The sequence below is a fragment of the Brachyhypopomus gauderio genome, chromosome 16, assembly GCF_052324685.1.
Source record: "Brachyhypopomus gauderio isolate BG-103 chromosome 16, BGAUD_0.2, whole genome shotgun sequence".
In the NCBI taxonomy this organism is placed as follows: Eukaryota; Metazoa; Chordata; class Actinopteri; order Gymnotiformes; family Hypopomidae; genus Brachyhypopomus; species Brachyhypopomus gauderio.
This window is the reverse complement of record NC_135226.1, coordinates 13,630,933-13,647,817: the sequence shown is the minus strand read 5'-3', so window position 1 is coordinate 13,647,817 and position 16,885 is coordinate 13,630,933. Positions and strand designations below refer to the sequence as shown.

At 41.8% G+C, this 16,885-nt stretch overlaps 1 protein-coding gene across 1 annotated transcript in view; it reads left to right on the top strand.

Moving 5' to 3' along the window:
- The window catches only part of LOC143478057 (uncharacterized), a 33,304-nt gene continuing 16,419 nt past the window's right edge, over positions 1-16,885 (top strand). Inside the window, exon 1 of the mRNA XM_076976984.1 lies at positions 1-263. The gene's annotated coding sequence lies outside the window, so the exon portion shown is untranslated. The remainder of the gene's footprint in view (positions 264-16,885) is intronic.

Genomic DNA, 16,885 nt, shown 5'->3' with positions numbered 1-16,885 from the left:
GATTTGTGTTTTGCTGGTAACTCACAGACTTGTGGGGTGAAGACGCTTCACCATCAGTTAAAGCTCGAAACAACAGGAAAAATACACCAGGAAAAGACAAATAGAAGAAAAATCGAGCAAGCGAGGTGGGAAAAGTGTCGTCTCGCCGCGGTTTTGAAAGTTGGCTCAGCGTGTTATTAGGAATCACAACAAGGACAGTTTTATTTTGAGAGTGTGGGTTTTATATCACAATATACTGGATTTACACGAACACACACAAGTGTGTAAGTATCATTTTATAGTTCGCTTACAAAGGAGTACGTTTATTAAGTTTATTGCAAATTGCTCAACCATTCATTTAATCTTTAGTCAAAAGGGTCGTCACTTGAAATTGTTGATGGTGTTTAAAACTATGCAACATGGCATTGGACCGTTAGTGACCGGACTACGCCACATAATGTTGACCAGAATCTGTGGTTGATGTACAGGATAAATAAAGCAAAACATAACAAAACAAAAACGTCCAAACGAGCTGCAGCTGCAGGTTGGCCCGGGCTGGGAGCTCGAAGCTGCCCGGTCTCCTCAGTTTTTGTGGGAATGTTGGAGCACTATAACCGCTGGTGGGATGTCGCATTGTATCTAAACTAAAATAAATGTTCACGGAAGAAATAAAAGAGTGATTGTTTCTTAAGAGAGGAACTTGCACTCATACGCCTGGCGGTTCTTTGGTTATTTGAGTTGGAGAAAGGTTTGGTGAGAATGTTCCTGCGCAGTTTGTTCAGTAATGCACTTGTTTGTTTGTTTTGGTAGGGGGTTGTGTGTGTTATTTAAAGAGGCTTTGCCCTCAGCTTTGTGTTTTGTTGTGTAGAAATGCTGAAGAGAAGCATACATGGTCGAACACTGTCACCTCTTAACAGGTAGAGCAGGGGAGAAGTGTGTGGCTTCAGTTTCTAATGGTGATGGGTCTTGCACTAATAGACTATACTAACATTTTGTTACTGTAACTGAGTTTTCCTAGGGCATACTTAATATTTATGTTTAGAAATCTCTATATTGTGCATCCTCTGTATCTCCTACGTTTGAAAGTCAAAATATATGATGAAGGAAGTAATTAAAGAAAAGTGAACTGTGAAAAGCAACTGTTGGTCTTGAAGGAAATGATTCTTTGTAGACACATCACTGGTGATCTAGCTCTGTCTTCCTCTCACACACTTGTACCAGAAAACTATAGATAACATGAGCTGAACCTCCTACGTCTAACATCTGGAACCTCTGTCAGAGTCAAATTTACTTAACAGTACATTTTCTTATCAGTAAAAAGATCCTAACTCAAGGTAAGGGATACGGAGCACTGATATTGCAGCCTTAACCCGATTTGCTTCCTATGGGGGCTGAATAGTTTCAGAAAGGAACACATGACCCCTTTGCCTTTGCACCTTTTTGTTTGTTATTCAGTGTGAATTTCAAATGGGTACCCCTTTCACAAGCTGGAGTTGGTTCTCTTTTCTCAGACCAGTGTTTGCACTGATGGTGCTCCCATCAGTTACTTCAGGTCTTGTAAGGGGCGGCTCTGGATTTTGCCTGAAAATGAGAGGCAACAAAATGGTAAATACATTTGATTAATGTTTCCTAGTTGTGAATGTTGGGTGTGTGTGTGTGTTGGGGGGGAGGGGGTGTTAACAACACTGTGAGTGTGTCTGCTGACTGTGGAGTATCTGTTGTCTGTTGTGTGAGCAATCGCAACAGCAATGTCTGATGTGTGAGAAATAGTTTTTAACATACTGTAATGTTTGATCTTATTAAAAAGCTTATTTTGTAATATTTTGTTAATATATTTATGTTAAGCCTTAATGGAAATAACACTGTTTGTTTTTAACTAGAAACAAGAGTTGTTATAGAGTATCTCATTAGGTAGAATGGGACTGAATTAGTAAAGCTCTTTAAATGTAACTAGTTAGCTAGGTTTTTAAGCCTTAGCTATCAGCCACTGTAGATTTGAGACAGGCTCGATTGCTTAGTGTCCCAGGTGTTTAATCTGAATATTTGTATTACAGATTTTAGCATCTGAATTTCAGCAACTAATTTAATTAACATTATTGATTCTGAATTTCTTTAACATTTAAAAATACAAATGGAAATGTGTCACTGAAAAATTCAAGGGTTGCAATCAGAGGCAAAAAAATCTGATACACAATTTCAATGCAAAACATTTCAGCGCTAGAAATTCAAAGGCACTTAATATCTAGTGAGTCAGATTTGCTTCCATATGCAAACCTTGTCCTGCCATGTATGAGTGGAACTACTGATGGTGAGTTGGTCACAGTAGACCAGAGTGCTTATTAGTTTATCTAGATACCCAGGGCTTGTTGGTACTTAATTTGAAGTATTTACATCTCCAGTTCTTGTGCAAACATTACATCATTGTTGGGTCAGAGAGGAGAGGCCAAATCACCAAACTAACGTGAGGCGGTAGTGAGATGAGTGACCCGACTTCACTCACAGATAAGAACTTGACGCTTCACTGATCACTTTACAAGTCACGACTTGGCATGTTTGTTGACACACTTGAAGTTGAGAACTTCACACTCACAGGGTGTAAATGTGCCTCTCAGTGACTGTAGGACAACGCTATACTTGTAATGCCATTGATGAAAAATGGACTGAAGAGGATATGATGAGGATATACTCTCTGACTTGAGTGCCATAAGCAGTTTCCTTCTCCTTTTATATACAGCTTATTGGACACTTGCATACATGATTTTGACTTTCATTTGTACACGTGATATACACTCACCGGCCACTTTATTAGGTACACCTTGCTAGTACCGGGTTGGACCCCCTTTTGCCTTCAGAACTGCCTTAATCCTTCGTGGCATAGATTCAACAAGGTACTGGAAACATTCCTCAGAGAGTCTGGTCCATATTGACATGATAGTATCACGCAGTTGCTGCAGATTTGTCAGCTGCACATCTATGATGTGAATCTCCCGTTCCACCACATCTCAAAGGTGTTCTATTGGATTGAGATCTGGTGACTGAGGAGGCCATTAGAGTACAGTGAACTCATTGTCGTGTTCATGAAACCAGTCTGAGATGTTTTGCGCTTTATCACATGGCACATTATCCTGCTGGAAGTAGCCATCAGAAGATGAGTACACTATGAAGGGATATAAAGGGATGGACATGGTCAGCAACAATACTCAGGTAGCCTGTGGTGTTCTCTGTAAACCGTAGACATGGTTGTGTGTGAAATTCCCAGTAGATCAGCAGTTTCTGAAATGCTCAGACCAGCCCTTTTGGAACCAACAACCATGCTGCGTTCAAAGTCTCTTAAATCACATTTCTTCCCCATTCTGATGCTCGGTTTGAACTGCAGCAGATCGTCTTGGCTATGTCTACATGCCTAAATGAACTGAGTGAGTTTCTGCCATGTGATTGGCTGATTCGACATTTGCGCTAATGAGCAGTTGGACAGGTGTACTTAATACAGCAAAAACCTTTTTACTTTTTTGCCTCCCAAACAAACACAGGATGACTTTATATAGTTTACATAGATTTAGCCCTGTGTTATAGATGGAGCAAGTCAATGTGTGTTAATGTGTTATTACACTTCAGATATGTGCAATGTCTAACATGTTCAGGTATCTGATTCTTTGCATACATTTACCCTCAGAAACATTCAAAAACAAATTTGAATCCAGCATGCCAAAATGTATAAGAAACAAGAACCGCTGGTTCCCAACCCAGCAGCCCATGTATTAACCAGGAACAGAAGCTCATATGCTTACTGCCTCATTCTTCTAGAGTTTACACTACACTTCCTATAAAGTTTCACATTGACCAAACATTCCTGCACATTACATTGATGACTCTTAATCTCCTAGCTCTGTAGTTGATTTTAATTCACATATAAAATGCGCTTGTAGGCCTCTTAATTGCTTATCTTGCTGATTGTGTCTGTGTCTGTGTTCATACATGCCTTTGTGTCAGTGTTTGTCTGATACTGAGTCACTAGATGAGGCACAGTGTACACTGTATGTATGGTTGGGAAGGGGCTGAAACTGTGTGGGTGTGTGTGTATGTGTGTGTTCTCATGAGCAAGTTTGTGTGGTGTGTGAGTAATGAGAAATTTCAGTTCTCACCAGTAGCTACTAGCTTTGGGTGATGGCTCACACCATCTGTTGAATGCTGGACGTAGCTACGTGATAGAGAAGCAGGCTTGGGTCTGAAAGGTCACTGGTTCAGTCCCCTGGACTAGCAGAATAACCGAGGTCAGGGGGTGTGAAGGAAAACTCCTCCATATTCAAGGCTGAAGTGCCCTTGAGCAATACGCCCAACCCCCTGACTGCTCCCTGGGTACTGCAGCTGAAGTGGATGCCCACAGTACTGTGTGTGTGTGTGTGTGTGTGGTTCAATCCCCTGCTGCCACATTTCAAAAAGATCTGCAGCTTCTCAATCTGTGGCATGAGATCTTCTTAATAAGCAGTGCTTATTATATTTTACAGACAACAAAACCGAGGGTCCAAAATACAACAGTAATTTATTTATATCTCTGGTTATGGCTGTTCATGCACAGACGTTTTACACCATTTGTTCTACTTTGTAAGATCTTCAGTGATCTAATGTAGAACAATAAAAACAATTAAAACAGTTTTAACCTGTGTGCTTCCATCTGCAGCCTCATTATGAAGCTGTTTTTGAGAGAAAGTGCTGACGGGAGAAACCAGAAAATCTGTAGCTCTTGTTAGACAAAAAGCAAATGTGTCAAGTCAGTAGAGTTCTGTGATGAATTTGTCTGAGGGAGAAGCTTCCATCAGAAACTGTTTGCCATAACCCCGGGGTTCTGCTTATCCATCTTCACCATCACACCCACCACATAATTATTGTCTCACATGGGTGAAGTCATTCTGTGAATTAATGAACATTTTCAGCAGCACCCTTGCAAACACATGCCCACACAAACATACACACAAACAGATTTTTCGAGATCGGTGAGGTGAACAGTGTCTTGTCAGAGTCTGAACATCTAAAACTTTGCTTTCTTTGTTAGGAGAGTAGGAGAATCGTGAAGTTAAGTTTAATGGTGACACGAACAACCAACCAAGCAAAAATAAACAGAGGAAAGGTTAACAAATCCATGTGTCATTTGGTTTTTAACTAACATTTGTGTATCAGTGGTTAATGCACACACATGCGCCTGTCTGACCGGTTTCAACTGTAGGCTATAAGTTAATTTGATGCTGGGACTTTCCTAGTTGTCTTTTACTAGCAGAAAAGACAGGAAGTAATGTTAATTTAATAGAAGAAAGAATGCAGAATACAGGATGACCAGAGGGACAAGGTGTGAGTTCTATGTAGATGTGTGTGTAATTAACAGGTTATAATTGTGTTGGCAATATGTAGACATGTATGCATTTAACTAGTTATGCTTGTGTGAGCAATATGTATATGTGTAGATTTTGCTGGAGTGATAATATATTGCATTTAACACACTACTTATTCAACTAAACACAACCCGGTCCATAAAGCAGAACCCTCAATACAGCAGACTATGTTTCAGAAGGAGAGAACTAGCATGTATTTCTTGTCGAAATGTGTATCATTCTCTATCTCATGTACACAGACTCACACATGTGCTGTATGGATGTCTTTTGTAGGACGTGGAGGCCTGGAAGGATGGATGAGTGAAGGAAGAGATGGAGGAAAGACTATCAGTTTTTCAGTGACACAGAAAGAAGCATTGTGTAGAGCGGAACAGAGCCCTGATTATGGAAGAGTGAATCCACTTCTCTCTCACATTCTCTCTCAATTCATCAGTCTCTTTATCATTCAGTACAGCAGATATACAGAAATATATTACATTTTATTAACTAACCTGAACAAGTCCTCCAATTCTGTGGGTTGAGAGAGGTGTGCTAGTGACGAGCTCTAAAATGGCACGGACTCTAGAACACAAGCAACGTTCTTGGTCTGTGTTCTAGAGCAGCAGAAACTAGAGCAGCATTGACACTGATATTTTCCTGATTATTTTTCTATGAAACGTAACTTTCAGCCCTTATTCTAAATCTCTGTTTCCCATTACAGGGCTGCTCAGAGATGCTTTATTGCGATGTTGCTAGACGTTGTGTTTGCAGTGCAAACACACGCAGGCATGTTTACATTTCTTGGGTCTTGGTAATGTTGTGTTTCATCAGAAGACGTGTGATTCATCCGAACACGTGTGATTCATACAGAATGTCTGATATTGGAAGTCGTCAGTGCGTAATATGTAACTTGCCTGTTGCAGTTTTCAGCGATCTCATCTGTGATGTGAAAACTATAAATCACGCATCCCTGAAATTGGCTGTGATTCCAAAGTAGTTCCCAAAACATAGTAGTCTTAGTGACTGATACTCATGTGATTGTGTGTGTGTGTTTGTGTGTGTATGCATGCTTATGAACATACGGGACGTGTGTAAGGTGACATTGATGGCTGGACATTAGCTAAGTGGATGGAGCCATTGCTCTGTATACCTGCTCAAAGCTCTTTAGTGGAGAAAGGGAGATCTCTGTTCAGAATATTGGGAGCCTACAGTTTAAAACAGACATGCACACACACTTGTGCTCAGTGTGTAACAATGAGAAATAGCTATGTTTTTCATGTGTATTCCTGTACATCCTGGAATTATGTTAAGTGTGTGTGACAGTGTTCTGTGTTCAGTTTGACCCTGAGTGTTCATTCACCTCTTTTCATTATGTGTGACTTTGTATGCTGTCTAGAGGTCTTTTACTCCACACCTCAAATCCCAATCCAGTCCAGGTTTTGGCAATCACAGGTGGTCAGTGTGGTCCACTTCACAGGGCACTTTCACGTTTTACCAGTATGTGAATGGAGGTGTAGTATTTGGACTGTGTAGTACCGGGTTGGACCCCCTTTTTGCCTTCAGAACTGCCTTAATCCTTTGTGCCATAGATTCAACAAGGTACTGGAAACATTCCTCAGAGATTCTGGTCCATATTGACATGATAGCATCACGCAGTTGCTGCAGATTTGTCGACTGCACATCCATGATGTGAATCTCCCATTCCACCACATCTCAAAGGTGTTCTATTGGGTTGATATCTGGTGACTGTGGAGGCCATTAGAGTACATAGAACTCATTGTTGTGTTCAAGAAACCAGTCTGAGATGATTCACACTTTATGACATGACTCGTTATCCTGATGGAAGTAGCCATCAGGTGTGGTGACAGGTGTGGTATTCTGCTGCTGTAGCCCATCCACCTCAAGGTTCAAGGTGTTGTGCGTTCAGAGATGCTCTTCTGCATGCCTCGGTTGTAATCTGGTTATTTGAGTTACTGTTACCGTTCTATCAGCTCAAACCAGTCTGACCATTCTCCTCTGACCTCTGGCATCAACAAGGCATTCGTGCCCACAGAACTGACCATTCTGTGTAAACCCTAAAGATTGTTGTGTGTGAAAATCCCAGTAGATAAGCAGTTTGTGAAATACCAGTCCGTCTGGCACCAACAACCATGCCATGTCCAAAGTCACTTAAATCACATTTCTTCCCCCATTCTAATGCTCGGTTTGAACTGCAGTAGGTCGTCTTGGCCATGTCTACATGCCTAAATGCATTGAGTTGCTGACATACACATTTGTGTATCTAGATGAAATGCTGGATCAGAAAGTACAAGTGTGTGTGTGTGTGTGTGTGTGTGTGTGTGTGTGTGTGTGTGAAGGAGGTTTCAAATCCTAGAGTTGAAGCATTTTATATATAGCAATGTGTGGTTTCCCTGTTCATTGAGGTGCAGTGAACTGTCACCCTGTACATGCTTGAAGTCGAGGAACAGCCACAGCTTGTGCATCTGTGTGTATAGAACTCACAACGGGTTTTGTGTGCATGAATTTGCATTTACACTTTATGATTGTGTGTGTGTGTGTGTGCTTTTCTCTGCAGCTTCAGGCCACTTCTGCTTAATTTAGCCCAGTCCTCCCTCAACACGCCTCAGTCAGGAAGGACTTAATCATTAGTTGATGAGGTGAACGTCGAGACGAGTCTCATGTTATCCTGCTGTCCGTTTGGCTGGGATAACTCCAGCCCTGTAGTCTCAGGAGCCAGCTGGCAGAGGCGGAGGGCCATGCTGATGTCAGAGCAGTGAGAGCAAGAGCTCCCCGCCGTGTAGACCACACGCCTGCTGCCTCCATTCATCGCTACACACCGATAATGCACACTAGATGGAACACAGACTGCCAGCTAGCACAGATTATGGAAAGAGAAATAATAGAAATATTCTGTCTCTCTCTGTCTCTCTCTCTCTCTCTCTCTGTCTCTCTCTCTCTGTCTCTCTGTCTCTCTCTCTCTCTCTCTCTCTCTGTGTCTCTCTCTCTCTCTGTCTCTCTCTCTCTCTGTCTCTCTCTCTCACACAGTGGTTTTCTGTTAGCATTTCTACAGATGTAGTTCCTGATTTTTTTTAAGGACGAGGAACCTCATTATAATGAGAGAGCAATAGAGAGAGAGAGAGAGAGAGCGAGCAATAGAGAGAGAGAGAGAGCAATAGAGAGAGAGAGAGAGAGAGAGCAATAGAGAGAGAGAGAGTGAGAGTGATCATGACGGGGTGAAGAGTAAGAGCTCCAAGACCTTGTGGCTACCCCACCTAAACCAAGCTTCTATGGTGACACCATATTGCCTTATACCTGCTTTTTCATGGGAGGGAGACATTAAACAGGCTATTTTGAAACATCTCGGAAAGCTTTTTCGTTAACAGTTTACAAAATGATTTTTTGCACATGTAGGCGTAGCCTGCATGGATTACACAGTTGGCATAGTTTCTTTAAACCAACTTTTCCTTGTGTTTAGAACCTGTACTTGCTGCAGTATTTGGCCTGTCTTCCTTGTGTCTGTGACCTCTTCAGACGTGAGAGAGAGCTTTTATAGCCCTGATCACGTGATTACAGTCATGACACAGTAGTAATATTATGTCCCCACTGCATTGGGAACTGGTTGAATGTGTTTCTTCAAGTTCCCAAACAACCTCACTTCCTGTAAGAGGAGGAAGGACAGTGAATCAAAAAAGCAGTCTGACACACTTTTTGACATTTCACAGGAACTATAGACAAGTGTCATGAGAAAGAAAGATGGATTTTAAAAAAAGGTACAGAGAATAATTTTCATTTTTGTGTTTCTACAAAATTAAGGGATTTTTAGCTGTATTTACTGTGTATATTATATTCTACTTTCTGGTCGAGTAAATTTGCTGTGGTACTTATTTGATTAATAGCTCCAGGGTCTTGTCCTGCTGCCAACCTGCAGAATTCATGATATTTCTGCTCTTGGTGGTGGTACTATCTCTGAAGACCAGAATTCCACTGGCGGCAATCCATTCCTGTGCTGCATGTTTCACACGTGAGCTAGTGTTCTGAGCAGTGCACCAGTCCCACAGCCATTCTTGCTTATATTGCTGTGTTTCACACGTGAGCTAGTGTTCTGAGCAGTGCACCAGTCCCACAGCCATTCTTGCTTATATTGCTGTGTTTCACACGTGAGCTAGTGTTCTGAGCAGTGCACCAGTCCCACAGCCATTCTTGCTTATATTGCTGTGTTTCACACGTGAGCTAGTGTTCTGAGCAGTGCACCAGTCCCACAGCCATTCTTGCTTATATTGCTGTGTTTCACACGTGAGCTAGTGTTCTGAGCAGTGCACCAGCTGCACTGGCAGCCATCTGTGCTCTTGCCACCATGTTTCACACGTGAGCTGGTGTACTGTGGTTCACGAGCAGTTCCTTTTTTAACTCAATGCCTTCCTTATTTCAGAACACTGACACAGAATAATCATTGTCTCATCCGTCTGTATGCCTGTCTTTTTTTATACCAGAGACCAATGTGCAGCAATAGACCAGATGTACTTGATCCCCTATTTGAGTGATAAGCTCATTTACTGGCCTGACATGAACTTTCTCTCCCTTCTTACCACTCTTGCAGCTTTCTGGCTACAATCACGGCTCAAATGTCTCATTTGTCCTCCGCTTTTTACCCATCTGTGCTAGAACACACACACACACGCTAGTGATTACTAGGGGGCTGTGGTGCACACGTGCCCAGAGCGGTGGGCAGCCCTAGCCTGGGGAGCAGTTGGGGTTAGGTGCCTTGCTCAAGGGCACCTCAGTCATGGCCTCAGGCCTGGGAATCGAACCCACGACCCTCCGGTCACAAGAGCAGTTCCCTAACCACCAGGCTCCTGGTTTATGTGTTGGGCAGACAGGCTTTTCCTGACATTTGCTGGTAGTTGCAGTTCCGTGGGTATTCAGGTCGACATGGTTACCAACTTTGTTCATGAATGGGGAAAGTTAGAATGAGCGTAATAAGGCTGTTTATAGTATTAATAAACTTCTTATGAAACCCCGTTGAAGGGGACTGGTCTATTCATGCGGCTTGGCGGCTCTCCTTTGGCGACATGTCCCGCTAAACTGCAGGACTCCACTCCCTCCTGACGAGGAATAGCTCATCGCTCACGTTCCTGACATCGTGGCTACATAACGTAGATTTACAATAAATCTACAACTGGGACCATCCTGCACATCTGTTGCTGTTCTGGATTTATCGTTCTGGGCGTCTCTGTTGGCCGCTGGAGTGGCCTGGGTGATTTAAACCACTCCACCTACAGATCTGGGCCTTTTCATCATGCAACTTTGTTTGAATGTCTTGCTCTGTCAGTTTATAGATCCTTTGTTGTCTCTGTTGTCTCTTTCATTGTTGTTCTTACCAATCTGAGTCCCAAGGAGTGTTTTGAGAGGCATTGAAGTGTTTACTTAAAAAGTAAAATACTGCTTAGATACCAGAAATGTTTGGCGTGCGGGTGTGTCCGTCGTGCTATTTGCTGAACGGGAAGCTGCGTGGGACTCCTGAGGGTTTCGAGGTTTTAGCTCAGACAGGGTTTGATCATTCTGCATGTGGTCCCTGGAAATGACTTGAGATGTTTTTAGCCAAAGCAGACAGTAAGCAGAACATCTCAGATTATGTGAGCAATTTGTGTGAGTGCTTTCTTAAAGTTTGTTCTTTGGCACCTGAATCTTTTATTACATCCAAGCCATGCATGGAAGACGTTGGATAGTTCCCAGGAATTTTAAGGTTCGTGAACAGGTAACGGAACTTCTGTCTATTCTTGGACCATCATTGTCAGAAATATATCTGGCCCTTACACCATAAAAGAGAAGCTTAGTCATACTGACAACTTTATTTGTACCCGCAATTGTAAACATAACATGTCTGTCTGTTTGTATGTTTATTATATTTATTATATGAAAGACTTGGAAGAGGTGCCTGTGGACTGTCAAGGGCAGCCTGGGGGAAATTTAGGCCTGTAAAGATACTAACGAGTGTCTAAGGGCTTTATTCACATTATACATAATAATGGTGAGAATACTCATGTTCTGGTTTTGGGTTATATCGGTTACTCTGATATATCTGCCTTTGTTCCACCTGATGCATTCCTGCAGTACACAGTAATGCTGTTTGGTCTCATTAATGCTCTGGCTACCTTCCACACACTGGCAAATCTTGTTTTATTAGATATTCTGAATTGCTCATCTTATTTTGATTACGTAATTGTGTATTCAGTGGACTTGTGGTCTCAGTTGGAGACATTAAGAGGTGTTTTCGGTTGAAACAAGCATCCCTGACACTAAACTAACTCGGTAAACAGGTGGGCTGTGGGAAGGTACGTCTGTTTGGTGCTAAAGCTACTGTATGTGCGGAGTCTACAGTGCCCTCGACTTGTGGGTTGCGGAAGTTTTTGATTATGGCTGGTTTCTGTCATGGCTTTTGTTAAAAACATTTCACTTGTGGTAGCTCACAGCTCTTTCACATCCTTTATTAGACTGACCGGAGTATTTGATTGCTCATGAGAGTGTCTAGTTGGCTTAAACCGTGTGAAAGTGCTCCTGTGTGCATCTCCTGTGCTCACTGTGTCCGTATTGGCGGTGGGTGTGGTAGAAGTTGGTGCTTTTTTTACTGCATGTAAACTGTTACCAAGTTAAACAAAACATCAGAGAAATTACTCCACCATCGAACAGGAAGCCATAGCTTTGTTAGCTTCACTTCAGGTTTGTGATTGACTTCATTGCTTGTGATTGTGTATACCGACCATAACCCCTTATTCATTTTTGTAAGGTACAACTGCAACCAAATGTTGATGGTCCCTTATTGTGACTTATCATTGGGATTCTTGCCAATGTCCCTAATACATGTGCATTATTATAGCTCTCTGTTGCTTTGTTCAAGGGTTGTGGGTTTCAAGGGTTGTTCATGGGTTGTGCTTGCTACATGTTTCCGCTGGTGTTTTCCTCCTGTTTTTCTCTTTCTGCTGTCCGATTACAACAGATGGTTCAAGCTGTCAATCTTCATTCCAGCTTGGTCATGATCATCCAATCAGAGTGTTTCAGCTGACTACCTGAAGGCGGGACTATCCCTTGATAAGCTATGAAGTGACTGTGTGTCATTGTCTGTTGACTGCTATGGGATTTGACATTGATATTCAATGTTTGTCTCACAACTTTGGTTTGGCTGCCGTGTTAGCTGTGTGTTCTGTGCCAGTGTTTGTATTCACACATTTAGAGTGTGTTGTGTTTGTATTCACACATTTAGAGTGTGTTGTGTTTGTTTTAGTAGGACCGAGGAGGTTATTATGCACTCAGCTGCGTTTTTTCCTGTGTTTCTCTAGTTTAGCTTTACGTGGTCAGTTAGTTTATATAGTTTAATATGTGTATAGCCTCACCTCATCCTTGTACATTGTATTCGGATTAACTGGGCTGTTTTTGTGTAAGCATGTTGTGTATATATACAACAGACTATACAGACTTGTAATAAAACACCTTTATGCCATGAAAACATGTATTGACTCCCACGTGGACAAGTCGTTGTTGCATCAGCTGCCCGGCCTTGAAAGGAGTTTAAAGTGGGAGCGTAACGGATGTAATCTGGACATTTTTTGCACTTCTTCACGCACGTCTACATTTAACCTTTCTGGTTTTTACCTTTTGAATCTTATTTGATTTCCCTATTTCACATTCATAGAGACGTTGTTCGTGCTATAATGTTACTTTTAGGAATCCTACATACAGTGGACCTGCTGGACCGTGTTCCTGTTCCTGAGGTCCTGTTCTCCACTTGTGATGATGTCTGTCTGTCCTTCAGAAACCCAAGCCTGACTGTTAAGCTTCTATGATCGGTCATTGCCAAGGCAATGCTACAGCTCTCTTCTCTGCTGTCAGTAACCTGTTGTGACCTTCTAACAGTTTTCAGCAACTGAACACCTTCAGCAAAGTTTCCAAATGAAAAGATTGATAATATCTATTTTACAGTCAGTTTATTTTTATTTAAAAAATCTCCATCTATAGCTGTATATATATTGCCTTCACCTCCTGCTGTTAGCTGTTTTTATACTTTTTTCCCTGTGGATAGTGTCTTGTCCTTGGGTTTTTTAAGGCAGCCAGAGCTACTACATGTCATCTGGGTCCCACTGCCACCACACTCTCTAGTGCATGGCTGTGCCCAAGGAGAACTTCTGAAGGTCTTCAGAGCTTCTCTTAGTACTCACTCTATTCCTGTAACCCCGAAATGAACTTCAATCGCTTCTGGTCTTAAAAAGCCGGTTCCTGACCCAGAGTATTTCAAGATCTAAAGCCCTAATGCTGATCTTTCCATTCTTGCTGCTATGCAGCGGCAGCCCAACCGAAGGAACATCTATTTCTGGTAACTCCTCTGAACAGGCACCTGACCTGACACAGCTCGCGTCAGCTAGCATGTTTCGCTAGGTTGCTTTGCGTGTTCAGTTCACCATGGGCCTCTCAGCCTAACTCTGGCTCCAGGCTAATTACATTAGGCCTACAGGCCTGTAGTATGCAGTGTGAAGACTGCACTCTGTTGCTGGATGTGTGAAATGCAGTTGGGCGAAGCTGTTATTCACAACTTTGAGTGTGTCTTCACAGTCCTTTAACGGGGTGTTCATAGTGAGAACTCATACCGCGATAATGATCTGAATACAGTCTGTCGTGCAGGTTCATTGTACTCATATCCAGATCAACTTGTATACACTGCTCAAGAAAATTAAGGGGAAACTCAACACAATGTAACTCCAAGTCAACCACACTTTTGTGAATCCAACGTGTTCAGTTAGGAAGCAACACGGATTGTGAATCAATTTCACCTGCTGTTGTGCAAATGGAACAGACGACAGGTAGAAATGAGGCAATTAGCAAGACTTTTGCATTTTAGTTCTCTCACCATAGAGGCAGCATGAGTCTACAACTCTCAGAAGTTGCTCAGGTAGTGCAGCTCATCCAGGATGGCACATCAATGTGAGCTGTGTCAAGAAGGTTTGCTGTGTCTGTTAGCACAGTGTCCAGAGCATGGAGTAGATACCAGGAGACAGGCCAGTACACCAGGAGACATGGAAGGGGCCATAGGACAGCAACAACCCAGTACCTCCTCCTTTGTGCAAGGAGGAACAGGAGGAGCAGTGTCAGAGCCCTGCAAAATGACCTCCAGCAGGCCACTAATATCCATGTTTCTGCTCAAACTGTCAGAAACAGACTCCATGAGGGTGGTATGAGGGCCCAACGTCCATATGTGGGGCTTGTGCTTACAGCCCAGTGAGTCTGGAGATTCCGTGGAGAACATGCTGCTGCCTGCAACATCCTCCAGCATGACCGGTTTGGTAATGTGTCAGTAATGGAAGGCCTCCGTGTGCTAGCCAGAGGTACCCTGACTGTCATTAGGTACCGGGATGAGATCCTCAGACCCACTGTGAGACCATATGCTGGTGCAGTGGGCCCTGGGTTCCTTCTGATGCATGACAATGTGGCTGAAGTGTGTCAGCAGTTCCTGCATGATGAAGGCATTGATGTTATGGACTGGCCTACCTGTTCCCCAGACCTGAATCCAATCAAGCACAACTGGGACATCATGTCTTGTTCCATCCACCAACACCACATTGCACCACAGACTGTCCAGTTGACTGATGCTTTAATCCAGGTCTGGGAGGAGATTCCTCATGAGAACATCCACTGCCTCACCACGATCACTCCCAGGCGTTGTAGGGAGGTCATACAGGCACGTGGAGGCCACACACACTACTGAGCCTCATTTTTACTTGTCTTGAGGAATTTCTATTGAAGTTGGATAAGCCTGTCATTTGATTTTCCACTTTAATTTTGAGTATGATTCCAAATCCAGACCTCCATGGGATAATTTACATTGATCATTTTTGTTATTTTGTTCTCAACGCATTCCACTATGTAATAAATAAAGATTTTCAACTGGAATATTTTATTCATTGAGATCTAGGATGTGTTATTTTAGTGTTCCCTTTAACTTTTTTGAGCAGTGTCTGTATTTGTATATGTGTTCCTTGAGACAGGAAGCCATAACCTAACCTTTTAGTTGCTATAGCAACTAACTTTGTCAAGTTCGTGTCAACATTACGTAACAACGTTACGGACCACTGTAATTAAATCTTAGCTTCAATACATACTACCAAAGTTAAATTTAAAAAATGTTATTCTTAGCATAAAAAACATCTTGTTCTTTTGTGTTGGTACAAGAGGAACTCACAACATGGCTGACATATCTCTTAAATAATCTGATCAGTCAGTCTGACCAGACTGTGACCCCCTAGATTCAGTGTGTGTGTGTGTGTGTGTCTGAGTCACTCTTCTGACCTTAAATGTATTTGGTGATTCAGAAAAGATGGTGTTTTAGGTCATCTGTAATTATGTGTAATGATGTGTAAAAAATACTCAAGACCTTTTTTTTTTTTTTTGGACAAAAAGTATGTTTTTGTGTTTGCATGTTCATACCTGGAGGTATTTGTCTTCTATAACGTTAGCTTATGTTCAGAGGCAGAAATTGAACACATTTGTTTGCAAAAGTATCAGGTCTTTGATACAGCATTACAAAACAGTATTTTTCAAATTCATTAAAACATCAGAAATTAGTGCCTGAATATTTACGCTAACACTGTGGAGTGAAATCTGACAACGTTGGATTTTCATAAGACAACATGGCAATAAAACTTCTACTGGATTATGATACGACTACATTTTTGGCAATTGCCTTGCGTTTTATTCATTAAGAGCACATAGATGAACCTTGATGTGACACAAAGGTCAGCCTGCATCGTTTAAATCCAAATGACCTCTATTTGTTGACTGAAGTGAATGCTTTGACTATTAACTATAAAACACCCACCTGGACACACCGGCCAATGATTGACACTGGTCAGGGTGAATGGCGATTTGATGCCCAATTTGTATATCACTGCTTTATGTAATAACATTACTTCAATAACTAATATAGCACGAATGATTATTGAATGTTCTGCTATGCAGCCCAACATAAGAACATACATCATTGGAGGAACATCAGTTTAATTTTTTTATATCCAGCTCTATAATCATGCCCTTTACTGTACAGCTGTAATGATTGTGGACATCTGAAACCTGTTGGTTTTGGCCTTCATGGTTCTGATATATGTATATATATATATATATATATATGTATATATATATATGTATGTGTGTATATACTGTATATATATATATATATATATATATATATATATATATATATATATATATATGTGTGTGTGTGTGTGTGTGTGTGTGTGTGTGTGTGTGTGTGTGTGTGTGTGTGTATACTGTATATGAATCTATACATGGCACGTAGTGTATATGACGGCGTTTATTGTCATATGGACAATATTAATTCCAGCAATAATATGATTACAAAGCCACATAAATAGTCCATCATAAGACCACCAAAAAAGTTGTTTTACGCAAAGTGCATCCTAAAGAACAACCTACAACTCTAACGTGGGTATTTCTTCCTCTTACCTATTTATTTCAATAGCTTTAAAAAAACAGTGCACAGT